At 41.8% G+C, this 21,739-nt stretch overlaps 1 protein-coding gene and 1 long non-coding RNA gene across 4 annotated transcripts in view; one reads left to right on the forward strand and one right to left on the reverse strand.

Moving 5' to 3' along the window:
- PTN (pleiotrophin) overlaps positions 1-15,833 on the reverse strand; it is a 97,393-nt gene extending 81,560 nt beyond the window's left edge. The window contains exons 1-2 of one of the 3 annotated variants that reach the window (XM_073809972.1): positions 15,562-15,833; positions 9,710-9,740 (exon numbers count right to left, since the gene is read on the reverse strand). The gene's annotated coding sequence lies outside the window, so the exon portion shown is untranslated. Of the gene's footprint in view, positions 1-9,622; positions 9,741-15,561 lie in introns of all 3 variants that reach the window. The other 2 variants (XM_073809971.1, XM_019950211.3) reach the window with 2 other exon arrangements.
- Positions 1-21,739, forward strand: part of LOC109552596 (uncharacterized) — a 112,517-nt gene that overhangs the window by 31,886 nt on the left and 58,892 nt on the right. The window contains exons 10-11 of the long non-coding RNA XR_012334091.1: positions 9,888-10,173; positions 11,942-12,045. This is a non-coding gene — a long non-coding RNA (uncharacterized lncRNA). The remainder of the gene's footprint in view (positions 1-9,887; positions 10,174-11,941; positions 12,046-21,739) is intronic.

Here is a 21,739-nt window from a genome sequence, read left to right on the forward strand (position 1 = left end):
TTAAAACTGATCTCAGGGCTTCCCTGGTGGCACAGTGGTTGAGAGTCCGTCTGCCGATGCAGGGGACACGGGTTTGTGCCCCAGTCCGGGAAGATCCCACATGCCGCGGAGTGGCTGGGCTCGTGAGCCATGGCCGCTGAGCCTGCGCGTCCGGAGCCTGTGCTCCGCAACGGGAGAGGCCACAGCAGTGAGGGGCCCGCGTACCGCAAACAAACAAACAAACAAACAAAAAAACTGATCTCATACAATTGTTCTGAGGATTAAATGAGATAAAATATATGAAGGCAATTTGTGAAGGGAAAAATATTACATGGGTGTTAGTCGTTAGCTTCATTATAGAGAAGCCTAAACAGGATATGATTTTTTTTAATATCAAGTGGAGAATCTGCAGAAAAAAGATTCTTAATTGTATTACAATAGGCTCATCCTGGCAGAAGCTTACTTATTGGTCAAAGGAACCAGAAGAGGTAAAACCTCTGTAAACTCACAAGACTTCACCTTCACAGGCCCCAAATTACATGGAACAGGACTTGGAGACTCAATCCTAATCTGGAACAATAAAAAATATAATATATCCTAGGCTCAATGGTTTTCTTAGAAAACATCTTGTCTAATCTCTGTCCCCAAGACATTTCCTGCCTCTTCTGACTCTCCAATGAACTGGAGATTGGAAACCAGACAATTTTGACTTCCCGAGCTTTCTTTTCTTTTAGCAAAGCTAAAAGAATAATTTTTAAGGAAGGAAAATGAAAATGATCCATTTACCTCGACTCTGCCCTCACTGTGAAGGAGGATCCTGGAACTGGAGAAAGAAAATACCAGAAAGGGAGAAAGAGTCTGCCTTCCCGCAGACTGTTGAACATAAAGACACTTTCTCCCTTTGAGGGCCCATCACTTGTTTTTCTCCACATATTTTAATCAATATTCGTTGAGCCATAACAATCTGGCTTCCACAGTCACTCTGGTGCTGAGTTTCATGAGTAACTACTTTTTCCACTGGCTGCAGAAGTAATGAGTCTGTACATGCTGGCAGAAGATCATTCCTTTGAGCAAAGCAAAATCAGCAGTTTCAAGGGAAGTGCGGGCATCTCAGTGTGGTGATCAGCCCACATCTAAAACGTAAACCAAGTACAGAAAGCAACTCACAGGCCAACTGATCCCTTTTGGAAGGTGTGGCTTCATACCATTCCGTGTGCATGTGACATGCCTAAACCTCATTACAGAGTTTTCCTGAAAGCTGATGCGTCCAAGGAAACCTTAAAATAAGGAGCAAAGTAATAACATATATTTCCCAGAAAAGAAAACTGTTAACACGGCCTTGCCTCATTCTAGCAAAAGTATGTCGCACGATCTCTTGAGGAGGAAGGTATAGTACTGAGCTCGGGGATTTGAGTTAGCTGGGAGCCTGGTCACCACCGTCCACCACATGCCTGAGGCGCCTTCTCATGAAAAGGTCTCCTAGACGTTGAGGTTGCCCATGAAGGTCAGAGACCTGAGAAGCCTGAGTCCGGCTCACACTCCGTTCTGAGGATAATCCAGTCTCTCCACAATTCCTTCTAGCCCAGAACACTCCCCTCTTCCCCCCATATCAGCTCTTTCTCTAGACTTCTTCCATCGGTGGCACTGGAATTCTTTCAAATTGGTCAACATCTCATTTTTCACTACCCTATCATGCCCCTACCTTCCATCCTAACATCTAGACTTCCATCCTAATGTCAGATAGCTTTTATTTTCCTTCATAGTGTCTCCAGAAAGAATTCCCCCTAAGTACCTACTTATGTCAAGGCATCAGAAATCCATCCATCCATTCATTTATTCATTTATTCATTCTTTCAGACATTTGGTATCATGCAAAGCATTGGGCTAGTTAAGTAAGGGAGAGACAGTCATTTAAAATAACCACTGTATGGTAAGAATGAAGTCAGGATTCCCACTCTTGTCTCTACCGAGAACTCCCACTTTCTCCCTTATCTTTTTCAGTCTTTAAACACAAGTCAGGAGACACTTCCTCTTGGAAGCCTGCCCTGAATCCACCCCCAGCTGCATTAGGTGTCTCTCTTATGGGCTTTCAAAAGTGCCTATCTAGATCATTGCACTGATATTGCATCCATTTTCTGTTGATGTGCCTGGCCCCCAACTAGACTGTGAGCTTTAAAGACAGAGACTGTGTTGTATTCATCTCTGCATTCCTAGTACTTAACATAGAGCCCAGTAGACTCTGCTCATGGCATATTTTTGAATGAATGAATGAATGGATAAAAACTATGAAAGAAAAATCATAGAAAGTTGTGAAACAGAATAAGGAATAAGTATTCATTTTTAACTAGAGGAATGAAGACAGTTTTCATGGAGGAGATGGTATTGAAGCAAAGCACTGAAGCATGAACAGGATTTCCAGAATTTGGAAAGATCAAGGGCTTGGGGGGAGGGGTGGTACACAGAGGATTACTTTTTAAAACCTAACGGATTCTCTCCACCTCTAATCTGTTACTTCTCTGAAAATAATCTTTCTTATACTCTAGCAAAGTTTTTTGTTTTCCTTCCTTGCTTGTGGAGAACCTTCGGTGATGCCTTACTATCTATCAGGATAGAATCCGAGCAGGTCAGCTTGCCCTTCGAGGGTCTTGCTATCGTTACCCAAAACTTTTTTCTAATCCTAACTTTCACTCCTTGGCCACCCACTGACTGCACAAATCAGGCCCTTCTGCTCTCTGTCCCCCAGTATCTTGCTTTTTATCATCTCTTTGGCGTTCCTCTTTCTCCATCCCTCACCTACAATGCCTTCCCTGTGCCTTCTTGCCATAGACAATACCACTCTGTCTTTGAAAACCCTACCCCCTTCATGCAGCCTCCCTTTTCCACTCCAGATTGGAATACCTTCTTCTTCTAGACAATGTGATAACAACTCGTTTACCATTTAATCATTGTATGGTTTTCTAACTATAAGCCTGCTTTGTCCCCCTTATGAGGACCGAAATAAGGTACCTACAAGCTAGGATAATGGATGGTGGCTTTTTGCAACATGCACAGTGTTCCAGACAAATATTCTATTGATGAAAAATTCTTGATAACTTACGCACTACTCTAAGGATGTATGAGGAGTCTTTCCTTCAGGCAGGCATCTTATTATTCAGCTACCAGCAGATGGGGGTGCTTACCCTAGATATCATATTTAATTTAATGAGAAGAAATAAATTATCTATTATCAGTGTGTCTACGTTATGAAATCACTAACTTTGCCTATGTTATGATATAAAAACTTGCTACTTTCCTCCTTCATTGATAGAATTATAGTTATTTTTACCTCTTCCATGCAGCCAAAATAATGGCATTTTTTTTAACTGTGTGACTAGCCTTTTAACATAGGTGCATCTTTTTCACTGTTTTTACCTTTGCCCTTGTCATCGTGGGGCTCCTTCATGCTTTTCAGCCCCTCGTCAAACCACATCAATACCAGTCTCAAACCTTGATCGTAAACAGCATCTAGAGGGATAAAGGCTCAATACTTCACGTAAAGGAGCAACTTCATCACACACAACAGGCTGCAGGGCATGGAGAATCCATCACCTAACCTTTCCCAGCCTCTATCCATCTGTGCCCCACTGTTGGATATCCAGGCTTGACAGCGAATGCTTTCCAATGGGAAACTGTAGCAGGATTTTTTTTCCCATCCTTTGGTCCCTATTGTATGTTCAGCTGCACTGAAGCTAGCTGCTAATCAAAGCCAGAGACTCTCATACACAAACAAACAAGGCATTGTGGCCTCCCCTGGGGCTGGAACACAGCAGTCCAACAAACAATTTGGTCAGGTGATAGCAGCCTGGAGGAACAGACAGAGCATTGCCCAGACATCCTCCTGTCTTCACTCCCCCCCACCCCTTCCTCAGCACGAGCCAGTCGAACCACCAGGCCAGGCAAACCGATGCTTGAGAAAGCAATGGAGAATAAAACAATATGCAATAATATGCAGTCAGAAAGGTCTGGTCTGACAACAGGATTCTTTGTCCAAGAGAGTGTATTCTCTAGATCATAGTGAGGTAGGAATAAAATACATAGCATGAGAGCATATTCCTGGATGCAGGAAAGAGGAAGAAGGAAGGGATTGGACCAAAATACCTTCAGATGCTCACTGGGCCCTTGTCATAGGACAGTGGGGTGGCGGTGGAAGAGTGTGATTTAGGAGCTTTTTTTTTTTTTTTTGCGGTACGCAGGCCTCTCACTGCTGTGGCCTCTCCCATCGCGGAGCACAGGCTCCGGACACGCAGGCTCAGCGGCCATGGCCTACGGGCCCATTCACTCCGCGCGCAGCATGTGGGATCCTCCCGGACCGGGGCACGAACCCGTGTCCCCTGCATCGGCAGGCGGACTCTCAACCACTGCGCCACCAGGGAAGCCCTGATTTAGGAGCTTTGTGGTTAGATATATTTGATCTACAGTCTCAGTTCTACCTCTTACTACCTCGTGACCTTGGACAAGTTACTTAACCATTCAGAGACTCGGTTGCCATTGTTAGTAATGTGGGGGAATTGTGCTCAGAAAGGAAAAAGGAGGGGAATGCTAAGAAAAGAAAGCAAGGTCTTCAGCTTCCAAAAGTAGCTACTGATAGAGGATGACGGCTCCTCCCTGGCCCTGGCAGTTCCTAGGAACACAGCCTCAGAGGCACTTGTAGCTTCTGAACTTTGACATACTGCCATGTGTCCCCAGAGCACATCAAGGGAAACTAGGGATGCCCGTGGCCAGCATGAAGCCTGGATACAAGATGTCTTCATACAACAGCAAGAGCTGGGACTCTGGGTGCCTGCACATTGATAATGGAAACATCCCTGAGTATGAAAGACAGAGCAGAAAAGCTAGAGATGCCAAAGAAGATGATTGCTCACATCACAGTTTTTGGTTAGGGCAGCCAGTCAATGTTAAATCTTGCCAGGGTTGGTGGAGATTGCAGGAGAGAGGGGAAATTGAGTAGGAACTAGGTTAAAGGTTATCTTAATTCTATGAAATGATAAACATGAACTGAGTACCTACTATGTGCCATTTGTTATTTGGGTAGTGGTAACGTGAAAGAACTAGAAACAACTGTCTAGCAGTACAGTATAGAACAGAGAGGTTCAGTGAGAAGATGCAGGACCACTGAAACTCAGAATTAATATAGTGACTTCCTTTCAATACAAAGGGTAGACAACCCAAAATGATTTAATAATTGAAGCACCTTCATATGGAGACCTACAAATGGAAATAAAATCAGTTAGATGCTATCTTGAGGAATCTATTATAAGATCTGCAGATTTACTTCAGGAAACACCAGTCAATATTTCCATGTCTTATCCTTTCTAGGATGTACCTTAAATGTCCCTCAGTTGCACATGGTGCTCCTCATTGGGTATGTCCACATCCTCATTTCAGTAAAAGTCAAATTTATCGGATAAGCCACAGTCCCATAGTTTCTCCATTTCCAGCTTCTGGGAGAGAATTTTTTTACTTGCTCCTTAAAGCCTTGCTAACTGTCCTATACTCAACTGTCACATTTCTCACCTCTTCCAATTCAGAGGTTCCTGGCCTCCCCACAGGAACTCCAATCTCGCTGCAGCATTAGGAGTCACAGTAGATACAAATATTGGAACATTCTCAAGGGACAACGTGTGATTTTGCTTAAATTCCGCCAAGAATAGAGATAAGCAATCCCATGTCACGTTAGATGAGTAGTGAAATCTATTCCCTTTTGGGGAAAACAGCCCCTCATACTTACGCTGATCTTCCTCACCAAAGAAACATTAAAATCACCTTAAGAAGAGTGGTCACACCTTCCTCTCTTCTATACTTATTTTCAATAGTTGCTCAAGTTCCAATAGATGATGATAAATCTGGCTATACCTTGGTATGGACTTGGAAGTTAGACAAGGAAAGGGGTCAATCTGAGATGGGAAGGAGAAAAGGAAATAATATTTGTTCTTCAAAATAAAATTAAACAATTTTTAATAGAAATGCCCAAGTCTAAACATTTTTCTGATTTCAACAAGATATTTAATGTTACACATTACAGGCAGCAAATGGAAGTCAGGGTAGAAACCTAACCCAGGAAGCTAACTAGTGTGTGTGTAGCTAAGCCCTGGGCCTGGAGGGATCCTGTTGTGCCCATGAAAGGGAGCCTCTGGGTCTTTTCCTTGGTCTCGTTTCATGATCCCCCCGCAAGAGTGGGGGAAATGTGAATTGAAACAATGGGGTGGAGAGTGTAAACTTTATGGATTAGTTGACTCCAGTGACCAGGTTGTCTTAAGTCATGGCCCTGCATCCAAGATTGCTCAAGTCCTATGTGAGGCAGCAACTCTTCACTAGAACAACTGATTGATTCTGTTTTGCCTTCAAATACTTCCTCTGAGAGGAACATGGAGGGGACAGGCTGGTTCCTGTCCTGGAATGACTTCTTGGCATTTTTATACTAAGAGGCATGTAGAGCTTAGGAGATTTAGAAAGCAAACAAGACAAATCCACTGGAGAGAAACCTCCTAACGAACCCCACCAGAGCCAGATGGGCCAAAAGGGCCCAAAGAGAGTTGCCGAGCAGTTCATCCAGAGTGGAGGAGACCTCAGCGCTATCTAGTAGAGTTTTCTGTGAGGTCTGAAGCTCCTCTCCCCAAGCTCATGCTTGGCTTCTGTCTATCAGATTTTTGGATGTTCTCCCTAAGGTCTCAGTTCAAGTCCACTTCTATTTCTTTTGTCTTCTTGGTTCTGTTGCCTTTAAAGTTAACTGCTCTCATTTTAACCTCTTGCAAGAGAACATCACTGGATGAGATGTTGGAAACCCACAGTTAGCTTGCTTTTAGGAAATGTGGATCTAGTTAGAGAGAAGTTGGTAGAAATCCACCTCTACCAACTTCTTCCTGCTAAATTGCTTTTGATCTGTTTCTCCAAACTAAATTCATTTATGACAGCCTTGAAGTACATCTTCAAATCCCCAGATATCGTATATCAGAGGGCAAACTCTGTGATCCCTAACCATCAGACTCAAACCACTGTTTAAAAAGGCTAGAAATCATTTCAGGCTCAAGTTGGTGGGAATCCCAATACCGGCATAGACAATAAAAGCCTTCCACCCCTCCTCTACAAACAAGAGTGCGGTTGACAAACCCAAATTTGATCTGACTCACGTTAAACTAGAGCCAATCTGTACACTATTCATTCCAAATAATAATAGAGCAAATAAATAATTCCCCAAAGGATGCCAAGCCCTGGAGTGACGTGCATCAAAGAGGTTTGCTGCCCCTGCAGGTTTACCCACGTGCGGTGCGTTAGGCCCTCTCTTCTTGGCCCAGAGCAGCTCAGAAGTTCCGCAGGCTCCTGGGACCTGCTAAGGGGGTGAGATTGGACCTGGGTGGGATCAGGCAGCTGTGGCTTCCCTGGGGAGACTTTTACCCCTGGATATGTATCTGGAAGGGTCCTCAAGGTTAAGAATGGAAGATAATGTTTACGATGTAAACATTTTTAATTTGTACACACTAAGGTCCACAAGATTATCTGTTCCGTCTAAACAGCACATCCTTTGCTGGGAGAAAGATTTTTTGTTTGCTTCATGGGATTATGTTTGTTTGTTTCCATTTTTCTATTTCCAACTTTTTAATGAGAGTCCATCAGATTAATTTACTAAGCTTTCTTTATGATTCAAATTTACCCATGTCAAGCTAAATAAATTGAATTTCCATCTTAATTGGCCCACTTAGTAGAAACAAACGCACATGTTAATGTGTGGAAAGCTATAAACATATAGCATACATCGATTACTATGTTGATCTAAAAAGCAGGACACACAATTATTTGTGCAACTATTTTCAAAGGTTAAATCAGAAAAACTATAAAAGTGTATCAGAGTGTTAACAGTGGTGTCCATTTTGAGCAGGATTATAAGTCATTTTTTTCCTTCTTCATAACTTAAAAAATTTTAATATCTTGTAGCATGGACATTTTTCTAGAATGAGAAAAAATAATATGTTTCTCCAGGTATATATTTGTGTTTTCCTAATAACAAACATAATAATCAAAAAACCCTTATTTTTTTTCACATCATTAAAATTAATCAAACTTTTCACAAGTTTGAAATGAATTGAGCTGTATGTAAGAGTCTGTGTTTTGCCAGAGTCATTGAATTTAACAGTTAACTATATATGGTAATCAAGAAAAGAGGATGAGAAGAAAGGCTTTACATTATTGTTTCAAAACTTAAGTACCTCCACCAGTTAAAATAACGTAATAAACTCCCTGCTTTCTTCCCTATAGCAGCTTCAGGCTTCCTCATTTGATCACCTTGGACCATATCTAAAGAAATATCCTGTACCCAGAAGGCAACATTCTTTTATAGAAAATATTTTTTGAAGAACTAAATTGGCCCTTGCATAAGATTCTCCAAAGCTGCAGGATATTTTTTTAAGCCAAAGATCCAACTTCTGACTTAACATGGACACCCCATCTGGCCAACTGGAAGATGCCCAGTGGAAGCCTCCAGATGTTCTAATGCTCAAAAATGAAGGCCACTTTGTGTTACAACTTTAGCGATGATTCTCTGCTATAGGGAGCAATAATTCCATGGGCAGGTTTAGAGCAGGCCATATTATTAGCAAATAAGGAAGGCCATTATGAAAACATTATTTTAAAGTTTTACATGGTCTCCATTTGTTTTATCCTGAGTGGAGACTTTCTCTGTTCCCTAAGGTTGTTACTGAGATATGTTCCGTATTGATTGAATCTGGACTCTGAGGCAAGAGTCCTTGGCTCCTTCCTTAGGCAGCCCAGCATCTCCCAGGAAGCCACACAGATGGATGATCCCTGCTCTACTTCCCTTATGGTGTGGAAAGGCACATCCAAGGGAAAAACAGATGTTCAAACCTTAAATAAGAGAATACTCTAGCATTCAGAAAGCATATTACATTACATCCTTCTCATCGTAAGAATGAAGTTTCCTAAACACTATTACTATCACTTACACCCTCGCAGGGGAAGGCTCCAGGAGAAGCACCGGTAAGAGGCCTGAGATCACACCTGACAAAGGGCCTTGTATTCTTAAGGGGCTCAGTCAAGTCCATAGCAATTCGGATGGTGACTCTGCAAATTTCTTTTATAAATAATGCAACATTGTAAATATGACTCGCACATGAAGATACAGGAGTGATCAGCTTTTGCACATAGTAGGAAGTGTTATCGTCAATGACCTTCGTTGTGTGTTTTAAGCTATGTATGTCACGATTAGAGAGTTCTGATTTCTTGCCTGCCCTCCCAATTTATGGAACTCAACACTAGTGACTGGTCACTCAAAATGAGGTCCCCAGGCCAGCAGCTGCTATCGCCAGGGAGCTTGTTAGAAAGGCAGACCCTGAGAGTCCACCAGAGACCTACTGAATCAGAATCGCATTTTAGCAAGATCTCTAGGTGACTGACATGCACATTGAAGTGTGAGAAGCACAGCTATAGTATAAAGTGCTGCTAATCAATTGTAAAAACCTAAATTTAGTGAGAATAACCGATTGAAATTTTTGGTATGCATCCTTTACAACTCTTAGGAAGCCCTATAACATAATATTTAGTAAAACAATTCATAACCATTTTAGTTTAACCTTTTTTACAATTGTCTACTCACTTTTTTTTTTCACTCTGACTCCGATTTCCTTTTCTTCACACCTGTCACACATCTTTCCTCTTACTCACTTCATCTGGTCAAACTTACCTTTCAGCATCTTAGGCAATCTCTAGGGGTCCTGAGAAAATGATAATGACAAGCAGCAGAACTGAGGAAAGAGACAGGCAGAACTGGCCCCGCTGATTTCATTAACAGTAGCTTATGTTTAGTGTAGCAGGTTACAGTTTATAAACAGTGCATTGTTACGATTTACCTTTACCACCAGCCCGTGAGGTAGGCAGAGCATCTATCATCACTATCACCCTCAACACCATCATCATCAACATCATCACCAGCTTACAGATGAAAACCCTGAGGTTCCAGGAGATACAGGGACAACTCAGCTTCCGGCAGAACTGCGATGAGATAAATGCGGGCTCCTGAATCCAAACCTGAACTCTTTCCTCTGAGCTGACGGCTCCATGATGGCAGCAGGGCCACAGCACATGGCTATGGGTGTCAACAACCTCAGCAATGAGATGGCTGCACCTTGGCTTGGGAGTGCCCTGTAGGTAAACTGCTCTCCTAGACACTGTAGGAAAGGCCAAGGTCAACAGTCTGATTCGGGGACCTTACATGTCAAATTCCCTGGGGCCTGGAGCACGATCACATGTTCCGTGTGTTTCTTTTCAGAAGGGGTTTTGGATCTGCATTTAGAGAGAACAGTCTGAGACTAGAGAGGGCAGAAGCATTTCAAGAAGAAGAAAGTCTCACCTAGGTTTCTGTTTGTTTGTTTTCTCATGCCAGGTGGACATGAGAAATAAAGCAGTGGGGGAGGGAAAGCAAGGGTGGACTTTCATGGGGGGGCGGGTGGGCAGGGCTGCATCCCCCTAATCAGCATTTCCATTATCCTCATCAAATACTCTGTAGCAGTCAGACTCTGGGTTCTGTCCTTCACACTCATTTTCTAGATTAATATTCATGTCCATCCTAGGAGGTATTAGTGCTGTCATCTTAGGGATAAGGAAATTGAAGCAAGAAAGACCACAATATTTGCTAATGGTCACACAGCTAGTAAGAAGCATAGCTGTGGTTTACCTTGATTTCTTTAAACTTAGAGCTCAAATATTGGAGCATTACAGCCAATGTTTCTAATACATCACCTGCATCCAGGTGCCCTCTCACATGTCCATCTTCCTTGACTCCACCTCTCAAATCAGAATCTCTGGGGATGGGCTCCAGGCATCTGGATGCTAAGACATGACTCCAGTTATTCTGATAAACACCAAAAAAGGGAAACCACTACACTGGGTGATTTGGCCGCTTACTCTACATACACTGGAGTTTAGGTTTGACATGAGAGGCACTGAGAAAGAAAATTAATTAGTCAGCTGAAGATATGGCATTATAGAGGAGAAAAAAATATCCAAACTAGGAGTTTTAAGATCTTTTAAGATCGTCAAGATTCTTGTATTAAATAATGGGGGTCATCTTAACCTCTTTGAATTTGTATCCTTATCAATTAAAAAAAATCCTGTTCAGCCTACCTAAGTAGAATTGTTATGAAAATATGATGAGAAAATAAATGTTATTAGTTCTGAAAAGCAAAGGCCTGTAGCCACAATGAAGTTATGATGAAAATAATGTCCCAAGTGTTCAGTCTTAAGGCTTTGAATAACACAGTTTGTTAAGGAAGAGGTAAGGTTTCCTTCTCCTTTATGCAGGTGAGTCAGAGACCATGCAAGGTCGAGAGCCTTAAAGTAAACAAGGTGAAATATGATTAGGAAGACGCTCCAGAGAACTGGCAGACCTATATGATGTTTGCAATAAAGGAGGTAGAGGAAGAGACAGGAGAGCCTTCTTCTAGAGGTTCAAGGTTGAGAATGGGGTGCTTGGGTTTAAACAGGAAATTGGTACCAGGTAATGTATAGAGGGATTGAGTATAGAAGGCAGTCAAGGTCATTGGAACATGAGGAAGAGCAGAGAAAATGGTATTCAGAGTCATTTACTTATTTTTTCACTCATTCATCAGATATTCATTGGGCATTTCAATGGTCTCACTCTAGATATGCTAGGGTTCTGGAGAGGAATGAGAGAGTGTCTGCCTTCTAGGAGTGCACGGTCTGGGTGGGGTGGAGCTGGTGGTAAAAGTGAGTAATTCCAAGAGGTAAACGACGTGCTTTTCCAGTGTTGGCGCTGCTGGGAAAGGAGGAACGGAAGTCGCCGGAAGGGTGGGTGGAGGGGGAATTAGAGCGCCACCTAGAGGGAGGATTTGCCTGGGAAAACCCTCCCTTGGCGCCGTTAATCTCAGACTCATTCAGTTTCACCCAAATTCCACAGCTGAAGGTAGAGGACTTGCTATCGTTCCCTCCATGTCTGTGATTTCATTGAAGAACAGTCATCTCATATCTCAGCATAAAAAGTGGAAGAAGTGGGAATAAAAGGTGAGAGATACAGAATGCTATTTGTGCCTTACAATGATGTTTTGGTTTTTAATAAGCACAATTCTTAGAATTAAGAGCCCAAGTGTCAGTTACTATGACTTACTTCATTCAAGATTAATATGTAACAATAGATTTTTTTCACTAACTATGAAGTTTCAGAATCTAAGAACTGTGCTTTTAGGAAACTCATTATGATGATGTTTTTATTTGAAATATCAGTTTATCTTAAGCCTACTATGAAGAAATGGCTCCAAAATAAAGCCCAGTAGAAAAAATTAAGTTATTTCTCAAAATATCTTAAGCATGAACTATTCACTATATTCCCTGCTTACTATGAAGAAATAGGGATTTGTGGTGAATGTGATCTACATAATCAAATCTGCAATATTACCATAATTATAATGCTCTCTGATAACGTTACATTATAGTTATCCTTCTAAACCACAGAAATCTTAATTTGTCATTTACCAAATACTAAAATAGGAACAAAAAGCTTGTTATATTTGACAATCTAGAAAGATCGTATGACACCTATGCCATGTGGAAAACGATTCCACATACAAGACTGGGAAGAAGTGCATGGAAAAATCGCCCAGTGGATGGAAAATTGAATGGGCCATAAACATCAAGAATGGAGAACTTTCCAAAGTGAGGCTGTGGCCCAAATTCCACTCAAGCCAATTGACTCTGGAAGGAAAAAAGCTGGCCCAGCTTGTAAAGAGAAGCTCCATATCTGAATATTATTTTACCCCAGGGCAATGACATGGTTTTGTGTCAAAAGGAAACAAAAGTTCTCTGATTATTCATTAGAACTGCGGCCAAAAGAGACAACATTCATCACCCTTAGAGAAGCTCCACTCAGCACCCAAACAAGGGCTGTTGGGAGGCCTGACTCACCTGATGCTTAAAGATGAGCATCTCTTTAAACTGGACTGACCTGCACTCAGGTGTAAACCAGCTTGCTCCCTGATCACCCTAGGTGGTCTCAGTTTGGGCATTACCTTTAGGAGGGCAGTCAAGGACAGCCATCCTATTCACTATGTCACCATATTAAAAAGTGTAAGTGTTGGGAGAACTGGAATTTATAATCTGAATTCTAACTACCGGCCCTCAATCCACCATTAACTAATACACCATTTCGAACAAGCCACCCAAACTCAGTCTCCTGAGAAAATTTTGAATAGTAATAAAATACCACATGGCGAATAAGAATATGATCAGAATTCACATGAGAATGTCATTTAAATAAGAAAGCAAGAGTATCTTCAAAAGGAAAAAAATATTTAAACCCCAAATACTTAATTTCTAGGATTGATTTTATTGATAAAAGTGATTAAATTATTTGGGGGCCTTATTTCTCTCAAGTTATTTTCAATGATCCGGTTCTGTGAAAATTCAAACCAGGCCACTAGCTTTTCTAGAGTAAAAACATCAAAAATGTTCATTAAAAAATGTGGGTTCTACCACATATTGCTATATGTGAAGACTAAATAGGTACATGGAAATTTTCAATAAATCAGTAAATTTATTATACCCAATACCATGAAAAGAGGTCCAGGAAACCACAAAGTTATGTATTATAAACATAATATATTGTACTATGAATATTTTAAATATGTTATCATCCTCATTCTATATAATACCCCATCGAAAAGTCAGAAAATAAAAAGTCACATATTAACTGTAGTTTCTTTTCTCTCACACTCTGGCTTTGAAAATATAATACATTTGTACCGACAAGCAAACATCTGGAACACAGCACCTAATGCGTTAAGTATGGCTTCAGGTGGGTGTTCCTTATAGAGGCCTTTCCCTAAATGATAAAAAAAAAAAGTCCTAAAAGAGGCCTGGGAACAGGAGGAAAGATCAACTTCTACAGATTTAAAATACGATTAGAGAATTAAAAGCACCGAAGTTTCTTAAAGCACAAAATTAGAGGTTTTTTTCACAACATAATTTTTTAAAAGCCCATCCTCTAATTTAAATGAGAAAGTACAAATATTGCCACTCTAAAATAACTCACGTCCCAAAGGGAGGAAAAAAGAAAACACCACTCCAATTTTCTTAGAATTTAACTGGACTATAATTTTTTTTAATGATTTGGTCTTTAGAATGCATAATTTACTTAAAAAGGAACATAATGAAGATGGAAAATAGAAGCTTTATTTTCTACGCTGGGAGACACCTCTTTTGTTTCACTCCCATTACCTTTCAATATTTCAAATATCAGTTCATCCCCAGATGATCAAGGGGCTAAAAAGGGCTTTGCTGTTTCGTCAACTCCACATTTGCCTGAGATCATGAAATTGCTTCGTTATATTATTAGTTCGAACGCGCCTGTTGATAGTTCCTGGACCTCCTCCCAGGCCCTTCCCTCCAACACACACCCGTAGGTCACCTTTCTCAAGCTGTTAAAGCAAAATGCCTCAGTAACCCTCCAGATGAAAACAAAAGATGCCAAAAGGCTGGAACTTTGATTTCTCTCGAATTGTTCATTCTCCCCAACCATCACCTCCCACCACCACATGCCACTCCTACTTTTTCAATGTATCCCCCAGACTTACAGAGCAGCTGTTAACAGAGGTAGGGGTGAGTTAACAGGAGTGTAGATAAACTCAGTGTGTGTTCTGGTGTTCCTGTGTGTTCTGTTAAAGAAAAAGATGTGTGTGTGTCTGTGTGTGTGTTGAAGAGAGAGCAAGTTTTATGTTCTGTGTGTTAAGTAGAGAAGGGAAGGAGTTAAATACATTCCTCTCTTTTAAAATATTTTAACTTATTAGAAACATCAACTCAGAAACTAAGAATCTAGCAGATTGGTAATTAATATACCCAAGCTTTATGTGGGTGAAATAAAAAGTTCAAGTGTCTCTGTACAGGGCAGTTCTTAAAATTATTCAAATGAGAAATGGGATTCAAGGTGTGTCTTTTAAACTTTGGACGTAACCATTTCTAGAACCATTCCTGGGCTGGCAGGCAGGACAAGGAGTGCCCGGATGGTCTGCGAGGGACCGGCAAGGTCAGCTGGCACTGGGAGGCACAAGCCCCCACTTGGTACCTAGAAATGCCAGCTTAAGACGCATCAGCTGGCAAGCCCTGGGGCAACCCGGGAAGCAGGGGAAGGATGGGAAAATGAGCCCTGCTTGCTCAGGCTGCCTGACTTTCTCTCTCTTCTCTACCCAGCCACAGACACACCTACTAACTCAGGTTTTACAAAGAGCAAAGCCCCTGCATGTTCTCCATTCCGCTGGAAGCAGGAACACAGTCCAAATGCGCACATAACATCACAAAAGCTGCTTTCCTTCCACCCATCTATGGGCACCCTGACCATCCTGACCAGACGCCCCCAAAATATGCCTCTGGAGCAAATCAGTTTTGAAAGCAGCCGCACCAGCAAAGACACCAGCAGCCCCTCTCCCACTCCTACCACGGTCATCCGCGGGCGCCCAGAAAAGTGGCGGAGGCTGAAGGGGAAGTCGATCGGAGAGCCCTCGGAGGAACCGCGCATTCCCTTCCACTTACTCGGAGTCGCAAACGAGCCGCGTGCGCTCAGGCTGCCTTTGTTGGTCGGGGCGAGGCTTTCTGCCCGGAGTCCAGGTACCCGAGTCACTGCTGCTCGCGGCCGCGCCTGTTCCCCGCCGCCGGCACGCACGGTGGCTCACTGGTCTCTTTCTTCCCCTCTCCCCACTTTGGCTTTTCCTCTGCTCTGCGGCTCCCTTGGCGGGATTTTCGGACTGGAAGGCGGGGAACCAGACGGATCCTGCCTCGGAGTGGAGCACGCCCTGCCGGGGAGGGGACGGAAGGGAAATGGAGAATGGGAGGGAGGAGAGGAGCTGGCAGGGAGAATACGAGGGCTGGGCGAGGGGGGGGCGCGCCTTTCCCTCGAGAGCTGATTGGGAAACTTATTAAAAGCAGGGTTCACCAGGGGCAGTATCTCCCCACCCGCGCCAGCACGCGGATTTGAACCCAGAGGCCAGAGGATGAAGCCCTGTTTCGTTTTTAGCAGAGACAGATGCAGTATCTCTTTCCCAAACTTTGTGCATGACCTCTTCTTTAGGTGGGTGCGTACCCCAGTTAATCAAGTAGCGCGTCTTAAATGGACGATTGATGGCATCTTAAACTACAGTTTGGGCCCCCGGCGATTCTTTTTAAATGATATTCAGGGTGGAAAAGCAGTCTTCAAGACCAGGCTCTCATTTGTCCCCACGTCTATCGCCCTCGCCCCGCACAGCTTCAGTCACTTCAGCTGTCAGTCCCATCCCACCTGCGCGTCACCACATGTGCAAAGGACTTTTTTGCGCTTGTCACAGAGTGACAGATGTCTGAAAGTTCCCAATTAAAATGCCACTTTCCTTTAGGGGGCTCTTTCCTTTTCTGGCTTCCTTGGTGCATTTAGTGACCTATTTAGTGACATGCCTTTGACACCCAAGAATTTAGGAGGTTAACGAACGTAGCTCGAACTCCGAGGTTTGTAAAACTCAGAGGCTGGACTTCTGTGTCTTTCTGGAATTACATTTTTCTTCGAATGAGGAAAGAAGCTAAGATAATATACCTAGGATTGTTTAAGTAACACATAGATGAGTATCTGTGATATAGATGAAAGTATTGCGCAAAAATGATTAAGTATAAAACAAATTTGCCCAAACATTCTCAAAAAGGAAATTGTGAGGTTCTCCTCCGCTCATCCGTTTTTTCCTGCTCTTCGTCTTGCTTTCACTGCCTTTCAGCTTATCATTTGATGACGCCCACCCCAAATGTGGTTGCAAAATATACTTCCATTTCCTGTAGTTCTGAGGTAACATCCTTTCAATTCAGTTTGATAAATATCTAGTAAGGGCCTTATATAACTCTTCTTTTATTAATTTTTATTGGAGTATATATAGTTGCTTTACAATGTTGTGTTAGTTTCTGCTGCACAGCAAAGTGAATTAGTTATATATACATATATAAAACCCCCCTCTTTTTTAGACTTCCTTCCCATTTAGGTCACCACAGAGCATTGAGCAGACTTCCCTGTGCTATACAGTAGGTTCTCATTAGTTATCTATTTTATACATAGTAGTGTGTATATGTCAATCCCTATCTCCCAATTCATTCCACCCCCCCTCCCTGCTTGGTTTCCATAAGTTTGTTCTCTACATCTGTGTTTCTGTTTCTGCTTTGCGAATAAGTTCATCTGTACCATTTTTCTAGATTCCACATATAAACGTTAGTATACCATATTTGTTTTCCTCTTCCTGACTTACTTCACTCTGTATGACAGTCTCTAGGTCTATCCACGTCTCTGCAAATGGCACTATTTCATAACTTTTTATTGCCGAGTAATATTCCATTGTATATATGTACCACATCTTCTTTATCCACTCCTCTGTTGATGGACATTTAGGTTGCTTCCATGTCCTGGCTATGGTAAATAGTGCTGCAATGAACACTGGGGTGCATGCATCTTTTTGGATTATGGTTTTCTCTGGGCATTTGCCCAGGAGTGGGATTGCACGGTCATACAGTAGTTCTATTTTCAGTTTTTTGAGGAAAAAAAAAACCGCCATACTGTTCTCCATAGTGGCTGCACCAATTTACATTCCCACCAACAGTTTAGGAGGGTTCCCTTTTCTCCACACCTTCTCCAGCATTTATTGTTTGTAGATTTTTTGATGATGGCCTAAGTGCCTTATATAACTCTTAAAATTTACATGTGCTTTGAACTCAAGCTAAACCCCAAAATAAGAAGCATTGTTTTGTGGGAAGTAGTTCTTAGAGACTTAGGGACTCTGACGGCTATGTAGACAAGTGTACCATGGAGGAGCTGGGTGGGGACGAAGAGCTGTTTCTACAAGCAGTGCTTTGAATCAGTCAATCAATCCATCCATTTTTTCAAAAGCAGAGGCATCAGAAATTCACCTCTAGTCACACCTCTAGTCTGTCCCCATAACCAAACTCTCCGTACACCTGCCACACACCATCCTCAAATGAAATAAATGACTAAGGAAGTATCTTCCTTCTATACACAGACTTCCTGTTGCCTGTTTCCCTTTTGTGATCCCATTTACCCAATGAAATACAGCAATGTTTGTTTTAATCTGATTTTACCTGTATAAATTGTGGAGGAATGGACATTATTACTTTTTATTATTATTTTTCCCAGACCCTTTACTGAAAGAGTCTTCTCCATATTCACTCTCACTCCATAGGGGTGAAATTTCCAGGCTATTAAACAAGGAGTTATCCATTTTCTCTACCTTCTTAAACATTATCTTAACATCTACAAATGTAACATGTTGCTACCAGTTATTATGGTGTTTATCTATAGGGTTGATAGAGTAAGCATGAGATCCCCACAATTTCCACTCCATTACATGTTATATCAAAAATATAACCCTTTATTCAAATAGGAACGTATGAAAATTATTTACATGAGTGGTTTTCGACCAGGAGCAATTTTGCCTTCAAGTGAACATTTGGCAATGACTGGAGACATCTTTGGTTGTCACAGCTTAGGGGAGGGGTTGTTACTGGTATGTAGTGAGTAGAGGCCAGGGATGCAGCTACACATCCTACAATGCACAGGACAGCTCCCACAGCAAAGAATTATTTGGCCTGAAATGTTAATAGAGCTGACATTGAGAAACCCTGACCAACACTATTAACCATTGCATTTTTTTAATTTAAAAAATTTTAATTTATTTTTACTTTTTTATTGTGGTAAAACATACAATGATTTTTAAGTGTACAGCTCTCTGGCATTGTGTACACTCACATTGTTCTACGATCATCACCACCATGCTTCCCAGGCTCTTAATTAGAGATTATAATGGCTGGATGGGGCCATAATTACCATTTTTAACCACTGTATTTTAAAAATATAAAGGAAGATTAAAGAGAGTTTCTTTTTAAGAAATAAAAGTCTATGAGATTGATATTAGCCCAGCACGTACACCAAAGTTTAAGAAGATGTTTTCTAATGCACTCTAAAATGTGCAACTTCAAATCCAGACTCCTTCCTGTGTCACAGTCATGGGTCTGTTGATCTAAGATTTCAAGTCATTTCATTTATTTAGCTGACATTCTCTGAGCACTTAAGTTTTTGAGTGAATAGAGCCATGGACAGAAACAGATGAAAATCTCTACTCTCATACAGCTTACATTTTTGTTTATATAAATAAACAGGCAAATGAAATTAATTAAGGAATTAAATTTTTTTAAGGATGTGATAAGTGCCATGGAAAAAAAGACCGTGAAGGAAGATGAAATCATCAATTTGGGGGAGGAAAAACTTTCTGGGCAGAAATGTGAGTGAAGACTTAAAAGAGGTGAGGGAGCTGACTAAGCAAATATTGGGGAGAAGGACCTCCAGACAAAGGTCAGCAAATTCAAAGGTCTGACTTTGCCAGATGTGATAGAGGACCTGTGGGGAGGTCACTTGGGCAGGAACGTAGTGCATGGAGGTGAGGAAAGTAACAGGCCAGATCATGCAAAGCCTGTGTCCACCGCAAGGACACGGGAATTCCACTTTTATTCTGAATGAGGTGGGAAGCCATGAAGAGTGGCAGAACGGGACTCTGGTCCAACAGGGTCTCTCTGCTGTATTGAATGGACCACATGAGGGCAAAGGTGGAAGCAGAGATCCCAGTTAGGAGGCTACGGCAGTAATCCACCATCCAGACTTCTTCCGCATGTCCCTGTTTCTCGTGAAGAATAACTAACCCCAAACTTACCCTTTCATACTTTCTCTGCCCCCAAAAGCGCCTGTCAGCAGTCACCTTGGTTTGCTCATGCCAGTTCCCAGCCTCTCCAGGGGTAATTAATGAGCCCCCTGCATGGGTGTTACCAGGCTAAAATATAACTAAATGCAAGATGATTTGAAGTCATAGAAATCATAACATGTCCTAAGGGTGTTTTGAAAATGAGGCCGCTGCTTCTGCAGTGACAAGTTCAAGAAGTGTGATCAGCATGAAGTTAAAAAATGTGAAGGAACCTGCTGAAAAATTGGCCAGCAGGTCTCCTGGATTGCCTGCTTGGCAGGATGTTTGGATTCTTGATTACCACCCCGAGTTCTTCAATATGGCTAGAAGGCAAAAGGACAATTCATCATGCCCTCAGTTTGACAGAAGTCCCATGAATACACTTCTCATCCTCTCTCTGGAATAGTTGAAAGGGAATTTTTTTAAAAACCTTTTATTTTTTGTTCCCTGCAACTATATTACAAAACTTACTTCAATTTCAGGTAATTTTTTAAATGATTTTGCTGTTTTTTGATAAGAAAACAGAAAACTCAACTAAGAAGGGCTTAAGTAATTCAGGAATTTATCTCACAAACAACACAGGTTGGTAGTGTTTTAAAGTCTTCAAGAACCCAGGTCTCTCCATCTTTTTTTTTGTTTGTTTCTTTGTTTTTGTTTGTTTGTTTGTTTTAGCGGTACGCGGGCCTCTCACTGTTGTGGCCTGTCCCGTTGCGGAGCACAGGCTCCGGACGCGCAGGCTCAGCGGCCATGGCTCACGGGCCCAGCCGCTCCGCGGCATGTGGGATCTTCCCGGACCGGGGCACGAACCCGTGTCCCCTGCATCGGCAGGCGGACTCTCAACCACTGCGCCACCAGGGTAAGCCCTCTTTGCATCTTTTGACTCTGCATCTCCAATTTGTGAACCAATTCTCTTCAATATGGGGTCAGAGAGCTTCAGGCATATGTGGCTTAAAATAAAGAAAGCCCAAACCCCAGTGGAGAATAGACCCCTAGCCACACAGCCATAGACTCTGCCAGCAAAAGGCAAAGGTGTAAAGGATGTGGGAAGCAACCCACAATGCCTGCTAGCATTTCTCCATGAAATTTTATAAATGTGCACTTTATCACTCAGTCTCTTATGAATCTAAGTAGCTTGAGTCAAGCCCCTCAATCTTGTCTTTCTTGTCAGGAACTGCTAAAAATCAAGGTTCTAAACTGGCAAAGCTGAGGAGCAGGGCTTGGGCAGTGGCCGCTGCCAGACTCTTCCAGAAAATCCAGCCTGAAACACACAAAGGGGCTTGATCACACGATACAAGAAAATAAAATCTACAGACCATGGATGCAGAAGTCCGGAACGAATATCATCAAATCAATACTAGTAATGTAGAAAAAAATATAATACTGTACACAAATTGGATGATTATCCCTGGAATGCAAGTTTGGTTTTACATGTGAAAATCAAACAATAGAATTCACCATTTTAACAGATTAACTAGAGAAACAAAAGGAACACATTAAATATACAGGAACAGCATTTGAAAAAATTCAACACCCATTCATGATAACAATTCTCAGCAACTTAAGAATATAAATGATTATCATTGTTCTGATAAGACATATCTGCAGAAAGCCTCCAGCTAATGTGATACTTAATAGTGAAAGTGAATGCTTTCCATCTAAGATTAGGAACAAGGCAGGAATGACCACTCTTACCACTTTTATTCGATATTGTATTGGAGACTTCAATCAGTAAAATAAAGCCAGAAAATGAAAGGAAAATAATGAAAAGGAAGAAGTACAATTGCCTTTATTCTCATATGACATGAGTATGTACATAGAAAATTGTCAGGAATGCACAGAAAAGCTTCTAGAACTAAAAAGTGTCTTTAGCTGGATGCAAATTATAAAAATCAATTTTATGTCTATATTCTAGCAATGAACAATTGGAAAATGAAATATTAAAAAGTACATATCAAAAG

The sequence above is a fragment of the Tursiops truncatus genome, chromosome 9, assembly GCF_011762595.2.
Source record: "Tursiops truncatus isolate mTurTru1 chromosome 9, mTurTru1.mat.Y, whole genome shotgun sequence".
In the NCBI taxonomy this organism is placed as follows: domain Eukaryota; kingdom Metazoa; phylum Chordata; class Mammalia; order Artiodactyla; family Delphinidae; genus Tursiops; species Tursiops truncatus.